Source organism: Microtus oregoni, unplaced genomic scaffold, assembly GCF_018167655.1.
Source record: "Microtus oregoni isolate MIOR12 unplaced genomic scaffold, Mior012 000042F_ref0000377, whole genome shotgun sequence".
Classification (NCBI taxonomy): Eukaryota; Metazoa; Chordata; class Mammalia; order Rodentia; family Cricetidae; genus Microtus; species Microtus oregoni.
In genome coordinates, this window is record NW_024543209.1 from 9,997,688 (window position 1) to 10,011,789 (window position 14,102).

The 14,102-nt window shown below is 48.7% G+C and overlaps 1 protein-coding gene across 8 annotated transcripts in view; it reads right to left on the reverse strand.

Annotated features, from left to right (window-relative positions):
* The window catches only part of Rreb1 (ras responsive element binding protein 1), a 122,605-nt gene extending 109,039 nt beyond the window's left edge, over positions 1–13,566 (reverse strand). For 4 of the 8 annotated variants that reach the window (XM_041632669.1, XM_041632661.1, XM_041632667.1 and 1 more), the window contains exon 1: positions 12,267–12,413. The gene's annotated coding sequence lies outside the window, so the exon portion shown is untranslated. Of the gene's footprint in view, positions 1–2,345; positions 2,423–12,266; positions 12,414–12,905; positions 13,146–13,535 lie in introns of those variants that run through there. The other 4 variants (XM_041632668.1, XM_041632662.1, XM_041632663.1 and 1 more) reach the window with 3 other exon arrangements.
* Positions 13,567–14,102: the final 536 nt, after the last annotated feature.

Genomic DNA, 14,102 nt, shown 5'->3' on the forward strand with positions numbered 1-14,102 from the left:
GGTATCTGGACAGAAGACATGGCATACCTGAGATGTATGCCATCTTATTTTGTAGTGCCCCAAAATAAGTGGCTTTGAGTGGGTTCGCGTGTTTGTCGCCCAAACTTGGATTCTGAATGAACTATTGACAGCAACTGTAGATAACCATTACAAGGCAACCATCTAGTGAGCGGCGTCTACAGTCAACTTAGACCACAAACCCACACACACGTTAAGGTCCCCCAACTGTTTACATAGTACCTTAAGAACCCAAATTTTAAATTTCAAAATTTTTGATTTTAAACCCAGTTTTTTTGTTTTTTGTTTTTGTTTTGTTTTGTTTTCCCCTGCCAGGCCTCTCCTAAGCTATTGTTTGTTTGGAAACAAGGTGGGGTGCAGCCCAGACTGGCCTTGGAGCTGGGAAGGTGACCTTGAACTCTTGACCCTCCCATCTCCACCAAGTTAGGTTGTAAACTTGGCCCTGAGCCTCAGCCTGCATAGGGAGCTATTTCAGTTTTTAAAGCTGTATAATTTGTGGTAGTGGCAGACCAAACTCATGCCCTTATTTTAAAAAACTATAGCAGGCCAGGGGAAGGGTCTTTGGCCTCCCCCACCACCTCTGCTCGGTTCTTTAACAAACACAGACCTGAAGAAAAGTGTGGTTTCCGTTGTGCCATGATTTATTATGGACCAGTGATGTAAAAACATGCAGGGTCCCAAGCAAGAGACAGAAAGCCATGCAGTCCCTCGTGTGGGACCAGAGCTGCCGAGGGGTTTATGGGATGTTCATGTTCCATCAATCAAGATTAAAAATGGGGTTTAGTGGGACTTGAGGTTTTAATGAACATTTGAATGGCCTCAGAAAAGCACTACCCAATTTTAGAACGTGGACGGGCCTTCCCTGTGAGGCCATCTAAAGGGGGGGGGGGGGGAGACAGGACAAGTCAGGCACAAGGGGTAGCTGTGCTGACGAGTACACCCCTGCCTCCAGGAGGCAAGAGTCCTCACTAGGACATGGTTGGCTACTTGTTGCTTGTTTAGCCCTAGAATCCCATGGAACCTTCTGAGAGTCAGATTGCTGTGCTTCTCTCTGTGGCAAGAGCACAGGGAACATGCCTGAATGCCAGCCTCTAGTGTGTACCAACTCAGCGGAAAACACTCTGCCTGGTTCCAAAAAGATTTCTGTCAGCTAGGGAGAAAAGCTAGCACGGTAGCGACCTGAAGGATGCCTGGGTGGTGATGGGTGGTAAGCCTGCTGATACCAGACAAGACAACCACTCTCCAGCGACAAGGTCCTCCTCCCTCGTGGCATTCTGAGGCACCCACAGATCTGAGGGAGAGCCGAGTACACACACAGCAGATACACAAGTTTATTGTCAAATAAAATATTGACGCAACTATCAAAGACAGTGAGGGCACCGAGTGCCCACTGGGTCTTCATGTGCCTCTAATGAAGAACTAAGTTGGAAAACCAGGTCATGAAAAGAGCCCTGATCTGAGCAATTCTGAAGACTCCTAGCTTGGAGTCTTACTGGAAACCTCTTCCCGTGAGTCCTTCCTTTGCTCCTAAGCCAAAGGTAGTAAAACTAGAATGGATGAAAACTCAGCAGTCTTAAGACTTCAGTGTGCAGGGCAGGGGAGATGGCTCGGTGGGGAAAGGCGCTTGCCACCAAGCCTGACAACCTGAGTTCAATCCATGGGATCCACGCTATTTCCAGAGAGAACTGATTCCCAAATTGCCCTTTGGCCTTCACACAGGCACTGTAGCCAGAAGGCTCGTGTTTCACATATAAATGCAATTTAAAACAACAATTATAATACATCTCACCTGAATACAATGCAAAAGCTCCAGCCACGGACAACAAATTTCCTGTTCCCTATAAAAATCAGGGAACTAAAAAGAGAGGAGGCAGAAGAAAGAAGAAAACAACTCAATGGCTCCCACTAAGAACCTACCTAACATAGCCGGGCGGTGGTGGCACCCACCTTTTTTAATCCCAGCACTCGGGAGGCAGAGGCAGGTGGAGTTCGTAGGCCAGCCTGGTCTACAAGAGCTAGTTCCAGGACAGCTAGGACGGTTACAGAGAAATACCATCTCGAAAAATAAACAAGCAAAAAAATAACCTACCTAACATCCCCACTCTCATTATTATGACTTTTCATACTTCATCTATGCTGGGTACATATTTTTACCAAATAAACAGTACAGGTAGAGAAAAATGTATAAAAAGAGTAAATCGATTTTTAAAGATAAATAAATAAAATATAAAACTTCATTAGTCAATTTTACTTAGGCATACCTTCCAATCTCAGAAAAACAGAGATGCCAGAGACAGAAGCCACCCAGCTGCGTGGGACCGTCCTACCTTTATGTCACTTCAAATCCACGTAAGCTCCCCACTTCTACACCCACACGAACTCCAGGCCAATGAGAGTTTTCAGAAACTAGCTTTCTAACTGATCTTGCAGACCCAAGAAGAAACCAGAAGCTTCCTCCTGTCTGTTCTCTACTGTGGGTAGGCGTGGCCTTAAAAGGCTAATTTCAAAATGCCACTCCTGGGCGTAAAAGGTCTCCTGGCTCTTAGCACCTCAGGCACGATGCTCCAGCCTTACACGCTCTGGCCTTTTCCTCCTTCCTTACAGACATCATCCTGTCTTCCAATCCCAGGGCCTTTGAGCAAGCTGTTCTCTGAAGTACCCGCATTCTTTTGTCTTTCGAGTTTGCGTATAAATGTCTCTTCCATAGGATGCTTTTCCTGACCTGTCTCCCAGAATCCTCCACTGACCTACCTCCCTGTCATGGTAACTCATGGCACAGACATCAATGAACACACTGCTGACCCTGCCTCTCTGTATGTAATGTGTTCTCTGAGAGGCTAACAGATGTCTTACCCTAACTAAAGCCTTGGTGATCATAATATCTTCAAAGTAAATAAAATTTATGTATATTATGGAAACAAAAAATACCATGGGTTTCATAAAAGTGATGGAAAACTACATGTTTTCCAAAGAGACTGAATTAATTGCCTGATACAAAATTCAGTTGGGCTTTTTGTTGTTGATTTTGAGACAGAACCTCTCTTTGTACACCAGCCTGGCCCCATACTCATGGAGATCATCCTGCTTCTACCTCCCAAGCAATGGGATTAAAGGTGTGTGCTACCACGCCCAGCCTGATATGCAGTCTTTAAAGAGGGATGTGAAGTTTAAAGCTCTTGAACACTGCTCAATGAAACTTAATTTTCACAATCTAGATACAAACCAAGGTGCCAATGGTATACCATCAGAACATTTGTCAAGCATCTGCAAGGCTCTGCGCTCATCACCAACAATGCAATCAACCCATAAAGATCCAATTCAGAAGTGAAAATTGCGCATCCTTTAAATTATACTTGGTATTTAGGTGTGGTGTCCCTGTATTCAAATTTAAGTTAACTAGGGACCAGCCTGTATTACACAGTGAAATCCTGCCTCATGCCTCAAAAAAGCTATGTTAATATTATATATGTATATGTAGTATTTTGTATATAAATAAAATTTCAGGGTAAGGCTATAACCCAGAGACAGAGGTACTTGCCTAGCATGTGCAATGCCCTAAATTCAATACCCAGCACAAACACAAAGGCAAATTATACTTGATTTAAATCTTCAAGTGTTTAGCCAGATACACAGATTTAATCAACCATTCTACAGGAACTGCTTTGAGATGTTCAATACAGGTAAAAAGAAAACAGCTTTTCATTATTTTTACTTTCTATGTTGGGCAGTGGTAACACATGCTTTTAATTCCAACCCTCGAGAGGCAGAGGCAGGTGGATCTCCGAGTTGAGACCATCTACCCTACAGAGTGAGTTCTAGGACAGTCAGGGATACACAGAGAGAAGCCCTCTCTCAAAAATAAACAAATTTTATTTTCTAATTCCAGGACTCCTAGGCAGAAGCAGGTAGATCTCTGTGAGTTTGAGAACAGTCTGGTCTACACAGAAAGTTCCAGGGCTACATACCCTTTCTCAAATATCAAAATGTTTACTTTCTCCACCAGAAAGGAACTCAGCTAAAATTAAAAGTTAGCACAGCTGACTGCATTTGCCAACTCTCAGTTTGACCTAGCAGGTAGGCATTTAAGACTAAAAGTGTGTGTGTGTGCTACAGAGGGACAACCATGTCCTTGTACACATTCGACAGCATTAATAACTTCATCCTTAGAAAGGATTCTATAAACCTCTCTCTCTCTCTCTCCTCTCTTGTGTGTGTGATTATTTAGCAAGGAAACCCATGTGCATGGTTTTATATCACAATGTTTTTTCTTGAACCAGGCAGGGTACTATGCACTCCAGGCTTGCCACAAACTAACTATAAAGCTGAGGATGACCTTGAACTTCTAATCCTCCTGTCTCCATTTTCCGAGTTCTGGGTATCCCGGCTGTGTTTGGAAAGCCCCCACTCCAGTTTTCCAGCATCATCATTTCTATACAATGTGTGTATCTTCTTAAAGACTACCGAGATGATGCTGCGTACTAAGAAGCATTTCACGTCACAGCCGTCTCAGGCAGCATAAAGGAGAGCCCCTAAAACAATGGCAAGCCTTCATTCCTCCGACCTCCAAGCAATATCTACCATGTGTGTGGATGCAGACACACACAAATGACGGAGGAATGAAGATCCATATCCTGTATATTTCTGGTTTGGTGTTTTGTTTTAAGTCCAAGGAGTAATGGGAGGAAAAGAAGTTGAATTATACACAGACCAACACTCCTATTAACTCATACCACTAATGAAGCAAAACTCTAACTAAGCAGAGAAAATGGGCCCACTTGCTGGAGCTCTGAAATGATCTCGTCTTTGATCTGGGTGCCCAACTCTCCTATTTAATGTAAACTTCAAACCAAGAGCCATGAAAAGTGGTTGTAATTAGCAAAGGCCCCAGTGTGACAGCTTTTAGAGCAACCAAGCATTAAAAAAATTTTTTTTCTTTTAATGAAACTGAGCCAACTTTTATTTTGGATTTTAGAAACTCAAGACTTTCCCACCAATGTGCATCTAGAACCAAACCTTGGCATGATGGGAGTGCAAAAAAAAAAAAATGTGTACGTCTGTGGGCCTGGGCTCCAGATTACAGGTGTCTCTTCTCCAAAACCGACTGGTTTTTTCTATCAGAGCTCAGCACACACTAACGCATGAGCACCAGCTAAGCAATTGTAAGCAATTGTCAAGCTATAGATACTAGGGATGGAAAAAAAAAAAAAAACCGTTCCTGAGGTGGGAAAACGTTGGGGGTGGAGCTATTCTGTACGAAGGACAAAACAGTCCCCAGAAGACAGGGTTTATTTTGGGGAGGGGGAAGACTGGCTTCTAGCTGGAGAAGAGCTGGACACACAGCAGGAAGAAGCACAGCCTCTTGGAAGTTTCTCAGAACGGCAGTGGTGAAGGGGGGCTGGCAAGAGCTAGGCTAGAGACTGCATGTGGAGGCTGTTGATGGAGGTCCTGTGGGCTATGTGAAGGCCCTTGGGTTTCTTCCTGGAGACACAAGCAGCCCAGGGCTAGCTGTTTTCAAGCGGATGGTACACACCACTCTGTGGACAATGCACGGTAAACTGCAGAAGGGAGGAACTGGTGACAGGAAATTAACTTAAGAGACATTTGCGACACCGCGAGGGGTTCTGCCCAATGTGGGGACAAGTCGCTGAAGACAGTGAGGCAGACAGCCTGGCCTGGCCGCCTGAAAACACGGTACACTTCAGATCCCTGAAGGGAGGGAGACGACTTTCATTTTTACAAGGACCTGTAGGGCGAGGTGCCTGAAGGTTCCAGCTTGGGCAAAGTTGTAAAAAGAAAGAGCTGGGAGTTGCCCGTTCAGAGGTGAGAGAAGAGGGCAGGAACACACCCAAACACTGGAGGCGACAGTCCCTTACCTTTTAGGCAAGGGGCTGAAAAGTGGCTGCTGAGCTGTGGCACTGTGTGCTCTCGGCACAGCTGGTCCACTGGTATGAGAGATAAAAGCTATGATCCAGATGCACACAACATGACTAGGAGGCCAGAGCATCACAGCCTTTCCCATCCAAAACACTGACTCAGGCCTTGCCTGGTGCCAGTGTGAGAAGCTTAAGGTGGTAGCCGAGGAGGGCCCGGGTAAGGGTAAAGCAAGTGGTATGTGTAACTCTCTCCTGACGTTGCTAGGCATTTCCCTGTGGGGTCCCAAGTACCTGCAGTAGCTGTGCCCCTACCTCCATCTCTGTGCCCTTTCCTTCTTTCCTCCCTAGCCTATCTTGCCAAGAGATGTCTGGATCAAAGACTGGGCTCAGATAGATAGATAATTATGGAAGAATTTTACAAAAATTTGAGAAACAAAATGAAGAGAGACTGTGAGTGCCCAAAAGCATCGAGCAAGTAAGGGCTAGTTCAAACACTTAAAAAAAAAAAAGGTATATTCCACATAACTTAAAAATGAGGGAACCCGACAGAAGAGCAGCTGAAGAGTGATGGGAACGCTGAGCTAGGGACAAGAGCAGCCTCCTGTCAGTGAATCGAGGCTGTTCGAGAACCTGTTAGTAAATAAGTTCTAACAGGGTTTTCCAAGTATATTATCACCACTCAACATTTTCCCCACCCTCAAACTGTCTGTGAAACTTTGAACCTGCCAACCGAGCTCCCTTCCAGCATGCAATAAAGAGCTTACCGAGTCTATCGAACTGTGCATCTCTCCACAAGACGCACGCAAGATGGAGTGCACATTCAGTCTGCTTGGGACACAACTACTGTGCCACCCCCTCTTTTCCTTGGTAGTACCAGGGATCGAACCCAGGGCTCAGCAGCATAGAGGGGCACCCTGACTGAGCCCAACTGCTGGTAAGTAGACACTTTTTCTGGACGTCTGGGGCTGAATACTCAAGTCTCCATTGCATGAGAGTGGAGAGAGGCTGCCCTGCACTGCTGCATTGAAGGAGGTGTATTAGCATCTAGTCTCTGTTCCTTACAGGCTAAGGGATCCCCCTCCTCAATGGGGTTGGGGAGTGGTCACAGTAAAATATTCCCAGACACCGCTACAACCAACAGGCTGACAGCCATTCCTTCGATGAGTAAGTCCTAAGGTTGTTGTCACCTGACTTTCTTAAAGCTCTTAAGTGAACCCCATTAACAAGAATCTGCTAGTTGTGTCTGCTCCTCGCCCTGGAATGCAAAAACTGCATTATGTTGGTTGCCATCCCTCCCTTATGAGAAACTACTAGGTAAATTCAGTCAACGGTAAAGGGATTGTAAAAAAAAAAAAAGAAAAATCTGGAAAGGAAGTCTGGAGTGGATACCCACAAAGCATCTTGAGCTCAAAAATACACCGCTTTCTTCCATATATAGATTTTGACTTTCTGGGACATTAACTTCACCCTTCCAGCAATGCCCCGGAGTAGAAAAGCTAATGAAAAGATTGGTATAATAGCATTCAGCAGCTGCGATGCAGCCAACGGGAGTGTTGTGTGTGTTTGTTTGTTTGGATTTCCTTACACCTTCAAATTCAAGCAGAGAATTGCTTCCAAAAGGGTCTGCCCTCATTTTAAAACACCACCACAGAGAGAGAGCCACAGTATCTGTGAACTGCTAAGTCCTCTGGGGCCAGGCTGCTTCCAGCCAGCAGTCAGGAGTCAGAGGTCAGGATGAACCTAGCTGTAAATCTGTGCTGTTCTGAGTTCAAACTCAGGATTGTTGCTAAATGACTTCTCAAAAGGAGGCTAAAACTTAGTCTCAGAAACTACATCTCCGCCCCCCCTCCCCCCCTGAAAAAGAAGGAAATGCAAAAGTAATTCAATGACCAGCCTATCAAACACTTTAGAAACAATCCTTCCCCAGTCTTGGAAAAGGGGTGAAGGGATGAAATACCGAGCTAGCTCAGAGGAAAAACAAATAGAGCATTTAAAAGCTTTATCTAATTACCCCCACTGAGACTTTTTCTCTTCAGTCTGGCTGTCTGACAAAACCAGTGGGGGTTTTCATTCTCTCCTCTCTCCACCCGGTGAGTTCCACCACCCTCAAGGAGCCCTCAGGTGAATCGTGGCAGCAGCAGCCAGTCAGTCCCCAGGCCCTGGCCTTTACGGAGGTTTTCAAATTCTCTCAGCATTAGTTGCCTGAATCACACAGAACAAACAGTCTCCACCCTCTCCCACTGCTTTGTCTGAAGCACCTATTCACCAGCAGTCACCGCTCCCGATGGGCAGACGCCTAACCTGCAGCCCGCAGGCCCATCAAAGCAGGCTGCAGGATCGGAGCTCCCTGTCCCCGCCTCCCCACCCGCCCGCCCCCAATTCAGCTGCCAACAAGCAGGGTGAACTCTCCAGGCGTGCTCGGGTGCCCTTCAGACCACGTTGGGCACCCGAGGAACGGGAAGAGAGAGACCTTGAGAAAAGCTGAGCTGATGACACAGCTCGGGAAGACTAACTGCTAACTAGGAAAGGCTCCTCCCCACCTTCCTCATTCTTCGGCCTCTGCAGTAAAGAAAACACCAGCAGACAGGTTTCCTTTCCTTGGTCGGCTTGCCATGTGGGAGTGGGGGAAATTAAAAGTAAGCGATGCATTTCAGAAAGCACATCGCATGCCTCCCTCTGGGTTCAGATGGTACACCTCTTACCACTGACTTATTATCCTCTACCCCTGGGCATGGCAAGCATTCTTTGACCACTTGAGAGAGAGAGAGAGAGAGAGAGAGAGAGGGGAGAGATTGTTTCTACTCAAGAACTGCAGTCTAAACCTAAAAACTGAGAGAAAAGAAATGGGAAAACCCGTCAACGAGGCCTGCTAGATAGGTCAAAAAGACACGTATAACCTTGAGGCAGGGAAGCTTCTGGCTTCGCAGCAGGCCTGCCTCTCAACAAAAGTGATAGCTTCCAGCCACTAGTTCAAGCCTACTTGCATCTTTTATCTCCATGAAAACTTCAAGAACCTTGAAACACACTTAAGACAAAATGCAAACCACAATCCTTTTTGCCTTCTAACATCTGCTCAGTCCCTCCAAATACATTCTAAACCCAGAATAATTGTTTTTAAAAGGGTTATCTATGAGCTGGATTGAATAAACAGAGCCACAGAAGCAGGGTAACATGGGCCAGAAACGGCCACATCCACAACGAATCCGGGAGGAAAGCAAGCTATTGCCTCCTCATCAGGAGGGACCACACTGTAGTTACTACTGATACTATATTGCACTTCTGTCTTTTGAATGCAAATACGTTTAATAAAAATACACATCACCTTTGTGGACGATGTAGAATTTCCAAAACAAACATAAAAATCTGTTAATGTGAAAGCAGGTGACGTTATACACACATAACAACGAGGAAGTTCAACCTCTTAAAAGACAAGAAAGTCATCCCTCACAAGCTGCCATTTGATAGCACAGCACCGGGTCAGAGAGTACTAAACTTCAATGAAAGACACTGAACAAAAGTTATTTAAATAACAAAAACCAAAACCAACTTTAACATCCTACCTTCCTAGGTCAAAAAACACGTAGGATTCAGAAATTAATTAAACCTAGTAAATAATGTAAAACAGGGAAGGACTCCCTTTCAAAAAAGCTTTGGTTAATTTTAGCATCCTTCTGTTTAGCTGCTTAGCAACCTTTATCCTATGACCTTCTAAGCACCACCTACTTTTCAGAAGGATAATGAATAGAAACATCAAAAGGACCCACTTCTCACTACTTTCTAGAGGGCCTGTTTAGCCAATTTCTGTAAAAAGTTTATATTAACTATGCCATGCAAAACCCTAAGAGGATAGAATTTTTCAACTTCATTAACCAGGAAATGTACTTAGCTGAAGCTGCTAAGTGGTGTTAGCAAGTGAGCACACAATAGCGAGAAAGACTTCCCAACTGACCTAGGAAGTGAACCAACATAGCAGTTCAAAACAGCCAAGTGAAAAACAGAAGTCTGCTAACAGCTGTTAGTCAGTGCCTGGCTTAGGGCAGATCACCAATAAACAGCTGTTGATCAAATGAGGACGAAGGCACTCAGGTTTTATTTTTCCTCCATCCACAATCAAGTACCCCTACTGGATGCAAATAAGCTCTCTTCAGGTTGATAGGTTCTGCCTGAAGAAATCTATGATAAAAGCCCCTTCCATCAAAAGGTCACTTGTCCAATGATGTAAATGGTTAGGAATGGATGAACCACCTGTACCAGTTGACTCAGACAAATGCTCCCCATCATGTCCACGGTAAGAGTACTGTCTGAGTTTCAGATGAGAAATAAAGTGGTATCCAGGAAAACGGGGAGAATAGTATCCCATGTACCACAGAGCATCAGCAGCATTTCTTAGGAGTTAAGCCTTTCTTAAAAACCAAACACCCTGAAAAGACAACTAGCTTACTTAAAAAAAAAAAAAACCTTTAAGATTGGGACACTGCAAGTTAACTAATCTGAAATGGAGAAGGGGACACAATTAAATCAAAGTACTCCTCTTTTTTTTTGTAAAAATTGGGGAAGGAATTTTTTTTCACACATTTAAAACTTGATTAGAGCCATTCAAATGTTTAATTCATCAGTGTAGCCAAATACATCAAAGCAAGACCCATCAGTAGATACCCCAATGGATAGAGGTAAAAACAAAACAAAAACCAACTCCAAAGCTCTAAAACGAGTCCACCCTTGCACATAAAGTCTGAAGAGTACACTGAACTCTTTCCATAAAAACTATGGCTTCTTTAAGCTCGCACAGAATTTTCTTGCAAATTTAAACCAAGACTTTAGCTTCCAACTCAGACTTCCGAGTTAAATTCTCTTGGAAACTATACCTGCCTACTCAAGAAAGCATCAAACTCAGAGGATGTGGAAAAAAAAAAAAAACGGCAACACATTCTTTTCTTGGCTGTACTCATCTCTCCACCTTCCACTCCAATTAACTATTGCACAATACACTCGCACTCAGACACAGACCACCATATTATCTGAAAAAGAAATCTCACAACCAGGGGATGCACAAGCAGCAGGTCAGCCTTTGCAGAAATCATTTCCAGAAATACTTCGCCAACTTCCAGCATCCAACAAACTTTCTTCCCATAAGCTTTAATAGGGATATGCTTAGCTCTAAACTCTAAAACAAGACCGAGGGCTGAAAACCTGAAGGCAAGGTTTTCAACATCCCCAAAAGGCTATTTTTTTTCACCCTTGTATCAATCTCCACCACCACCTCTACCAGCATCCCCCAAAGAAGAAAATCCCCTCCGAAGTGCCCCTAATGTGTGCTGCTGCTGGCTCTGAAGCCGTGTAGAATTTCGTAATGGAATGTGAACTGCTCGTCCGGATCTGGGCTCACGTTCTATCTCTTAACCAGTAAGGAGCGAGGGAGGGCAAATCTGCTGAGCAAGGAGAAATAACTTTCCTCCTCTTTTATAACCCATCACGGATGCACCGAGGACGAGGGACGCAAGCTGCACGCGGCGCCTGTCAAGTGGCCGAGCCCAAGCCCAGTGGGGTCCCCAAGCCCCTAGACCTCGGCCGGCTGCCCGCGGGCACCGTCGCCGCACCCCGCACTCACCCGGGGCCGGAGAGCGGGTCACATCTTCGACGCGACCCTGGCCCTGTACAGAAAACACACCGCCTCCCAGGGAGGGGGCCGGCGACGGGAAGGACCTCCCCTGCTCCTTAGCAACCATTAAGGTCGCAGTTTCCTAAGAGACCGCGAACGGGGTGGGGGAGCGGGGAGCTGGGCCTGATTGGGGGGGGCTGCCTCTCGTAGTCGTCGGTTTCCCCCCCACACCACCCCACCACAGTCACCGGCTTCCCCCACTCTCCTCGCTCGGCGGTAAGGGCCGGGGTGTGAGGAGAAAGCGAAGCCCCAGAACTCCAGAAAAAATTGGTCCAGCGGGTGGCGGACAAAAGTTTCCTAGCGCGCTCCACAGCTGGGCGGTGGGGCGGGCGCCGGCCCCGCCTCGGATGCTCCCGGCCTCCTTCCTGTGCTCGTGACGGCGCCGGGCGCGAGCCCCCCCTCCGCGATGCAAGCTCGCCCCAGGCTGGGGGCTCCCCCAAAGCTCGTACCTAGTCAGCCTCAGAGTCACCAACAATACGTGTCGGCCCGGCCCGGGTCGCCGCCTCCCCTCCTCCCCAGCGACGGTGGTCGCCCGCAGCCCCGCCGCCAGCCGGGAGCCCGCAGAGGGCGCGGGGCTGCCTGCCGCCCCTCCCGGTCGGCGCCGTCCGCCCGGGAGGATCAAAGTCCGCAGAGCAGGGCGCGGCGGATGCTCCCACTGAGCAGCCCCGAACGCGCAGCCCCCCGCGCCTGCACCCCGGGTGGGCACCCCCGGATACCTTGCGGCGGCTGGTAGGCTCCGTCATCTCCGTGCTTCCCGACCCGAGAGAGACTAGAAAGTATGTAGGAGAAAAGTTTCCCCTCCCACATGGGGGGGGGAGGATGTCGGGGGAGAGAGGGCGGAAGATGGAGAGCAGCGCTGGGAAGATGTTTCTGGCCCGTGGTGCGCGCACCATCCGAGTCCCGGCGGTACTGGTTAAAAATAAACTCGGCGACGCGGGTCGGGCCGGATTCCTGCGCTCGGACGGCTAATATGGATGCGCATCAGGTCCTGCTGGCGGGGCGCTGCGGCGGCTCGCGCAGGGAGCTGGTTGGCAGAGCCGGCAGCTCGGGAAGGGGAAAGAAGCGGAGGAAGGGGAGGAGGAGGAGGAGGAGCGGCCGGGCGCGCAGCCCGAGGGGAGAGGGCTGCCCAGCTCATCCCGGCCGCCCTTACCCCGCACCCCCAACCGAGCGCATGCTGCGCAGCGTGGGGCGCGCGGGTCCTTTCTGCCAAACGCCGAGTTTCAGAAGTACACCGCGCTCTGCACACTTCACCCTCCCCATCCCCAAAAAGTTCTTTAAAAGGTCGCTCCGGCAGCGCCTCGGTCATCTCGCAGCCACCCGAGTGCCGCAAGCGGGGACTCGGGATGTGTACTTACGGCCCGGCAGGGTGCTGGGCTTCCAGGCATGATGCGGTAGGGACCGGTGGGCTTCGGGGAGAGAACGAGGAGAGATGCAAACTTGTTCCGGAAAAGGAATCAAAATGGCGTTTCTGGATGTGCAAAGTTCATCAACTCCGCAGTCACTTCCCCTCCTCCTCTTCTCCCATAGGGAGGGAGGTGGGCGAGGAGCTGACGACCCCGTTGCCCCAGCCGTCTTCTCGGCCCCCGCCTCGGCCCCCCGCCCCGCTTCCTCGCCCGCACGCACGGAGACTCGCTCTCCCCCTCTCACCCTGATAAGTAGACACATCACGTGTTGCTCCTGCGAGTCTCCTGGGGACGTGTTACAGAGCTGCCGCAGCGGCCGCGGTGGCTTGAGCTGGGGGAGTCGGTAGGACCGCGGTACCCGGCTGTCCCAATCGTCACCCCCGCCCCAATTTAAGGTAGGCAACCGCAGTTGCCACTATTTCAGGATGGATGGAGGTGGAGTCCCCACCATACCCCAATAGCAGATCCAAATTTGCCCCCACGTCCTCCTAGGCGCCCGGGGCCAGGGGCGGGCCCGGCCGCCCGAGGGGAAGGGTCTCAGCGGCTGCAGCTGAGCGCAATTCCGATCCACCCATCACTCACCGGTGGTCACTATCTCCAGCCACCGTGCCCCCTCCTCTCCAGCCCCTCACAGCCAGTGGCTCTCGGCCCGCGGCTTTCCATCACTCTACAACACGGTTTGTTTCACTATTTTAACAAAGTCAAGGGAAAGGCAGAGATACGAAGAGAAGCTTGGGGGGACGCCCGGGAGGCCCGAGAGAGGGTACTGTGGTGACGGTGAGCCCCCAGATCCGTCTCCGCTCCCCTGAATCTGAAAGCGGGGCCCCAACCTGCACAGTTCCTTCTGAAGTACGCGGTCCTCGCCCTGCATCCAGGTGGGGCGAGTAAGAGGATGGGGCCGGAGATTAAAGAGCAGGCGCTTCACCCCGCCCCCAACCTCTTACAGTTTCTCTCCCAAGTTGGTCCTTCCCACCAGCGGACCGACTTTGGAACTTGCTTCTCTTCTAACGCAAGGGTCCTAAACTTTTGTCACTTTGCCTTCTCACTTCCTACAAATGATGCTGACAGCCAGAGAGGTGCCTAAGGAAGGCGTCTACCTCCACCTTGTCCCCACCCCGCGAGGAATGGCTGGTGCTGTGTCATCCACGT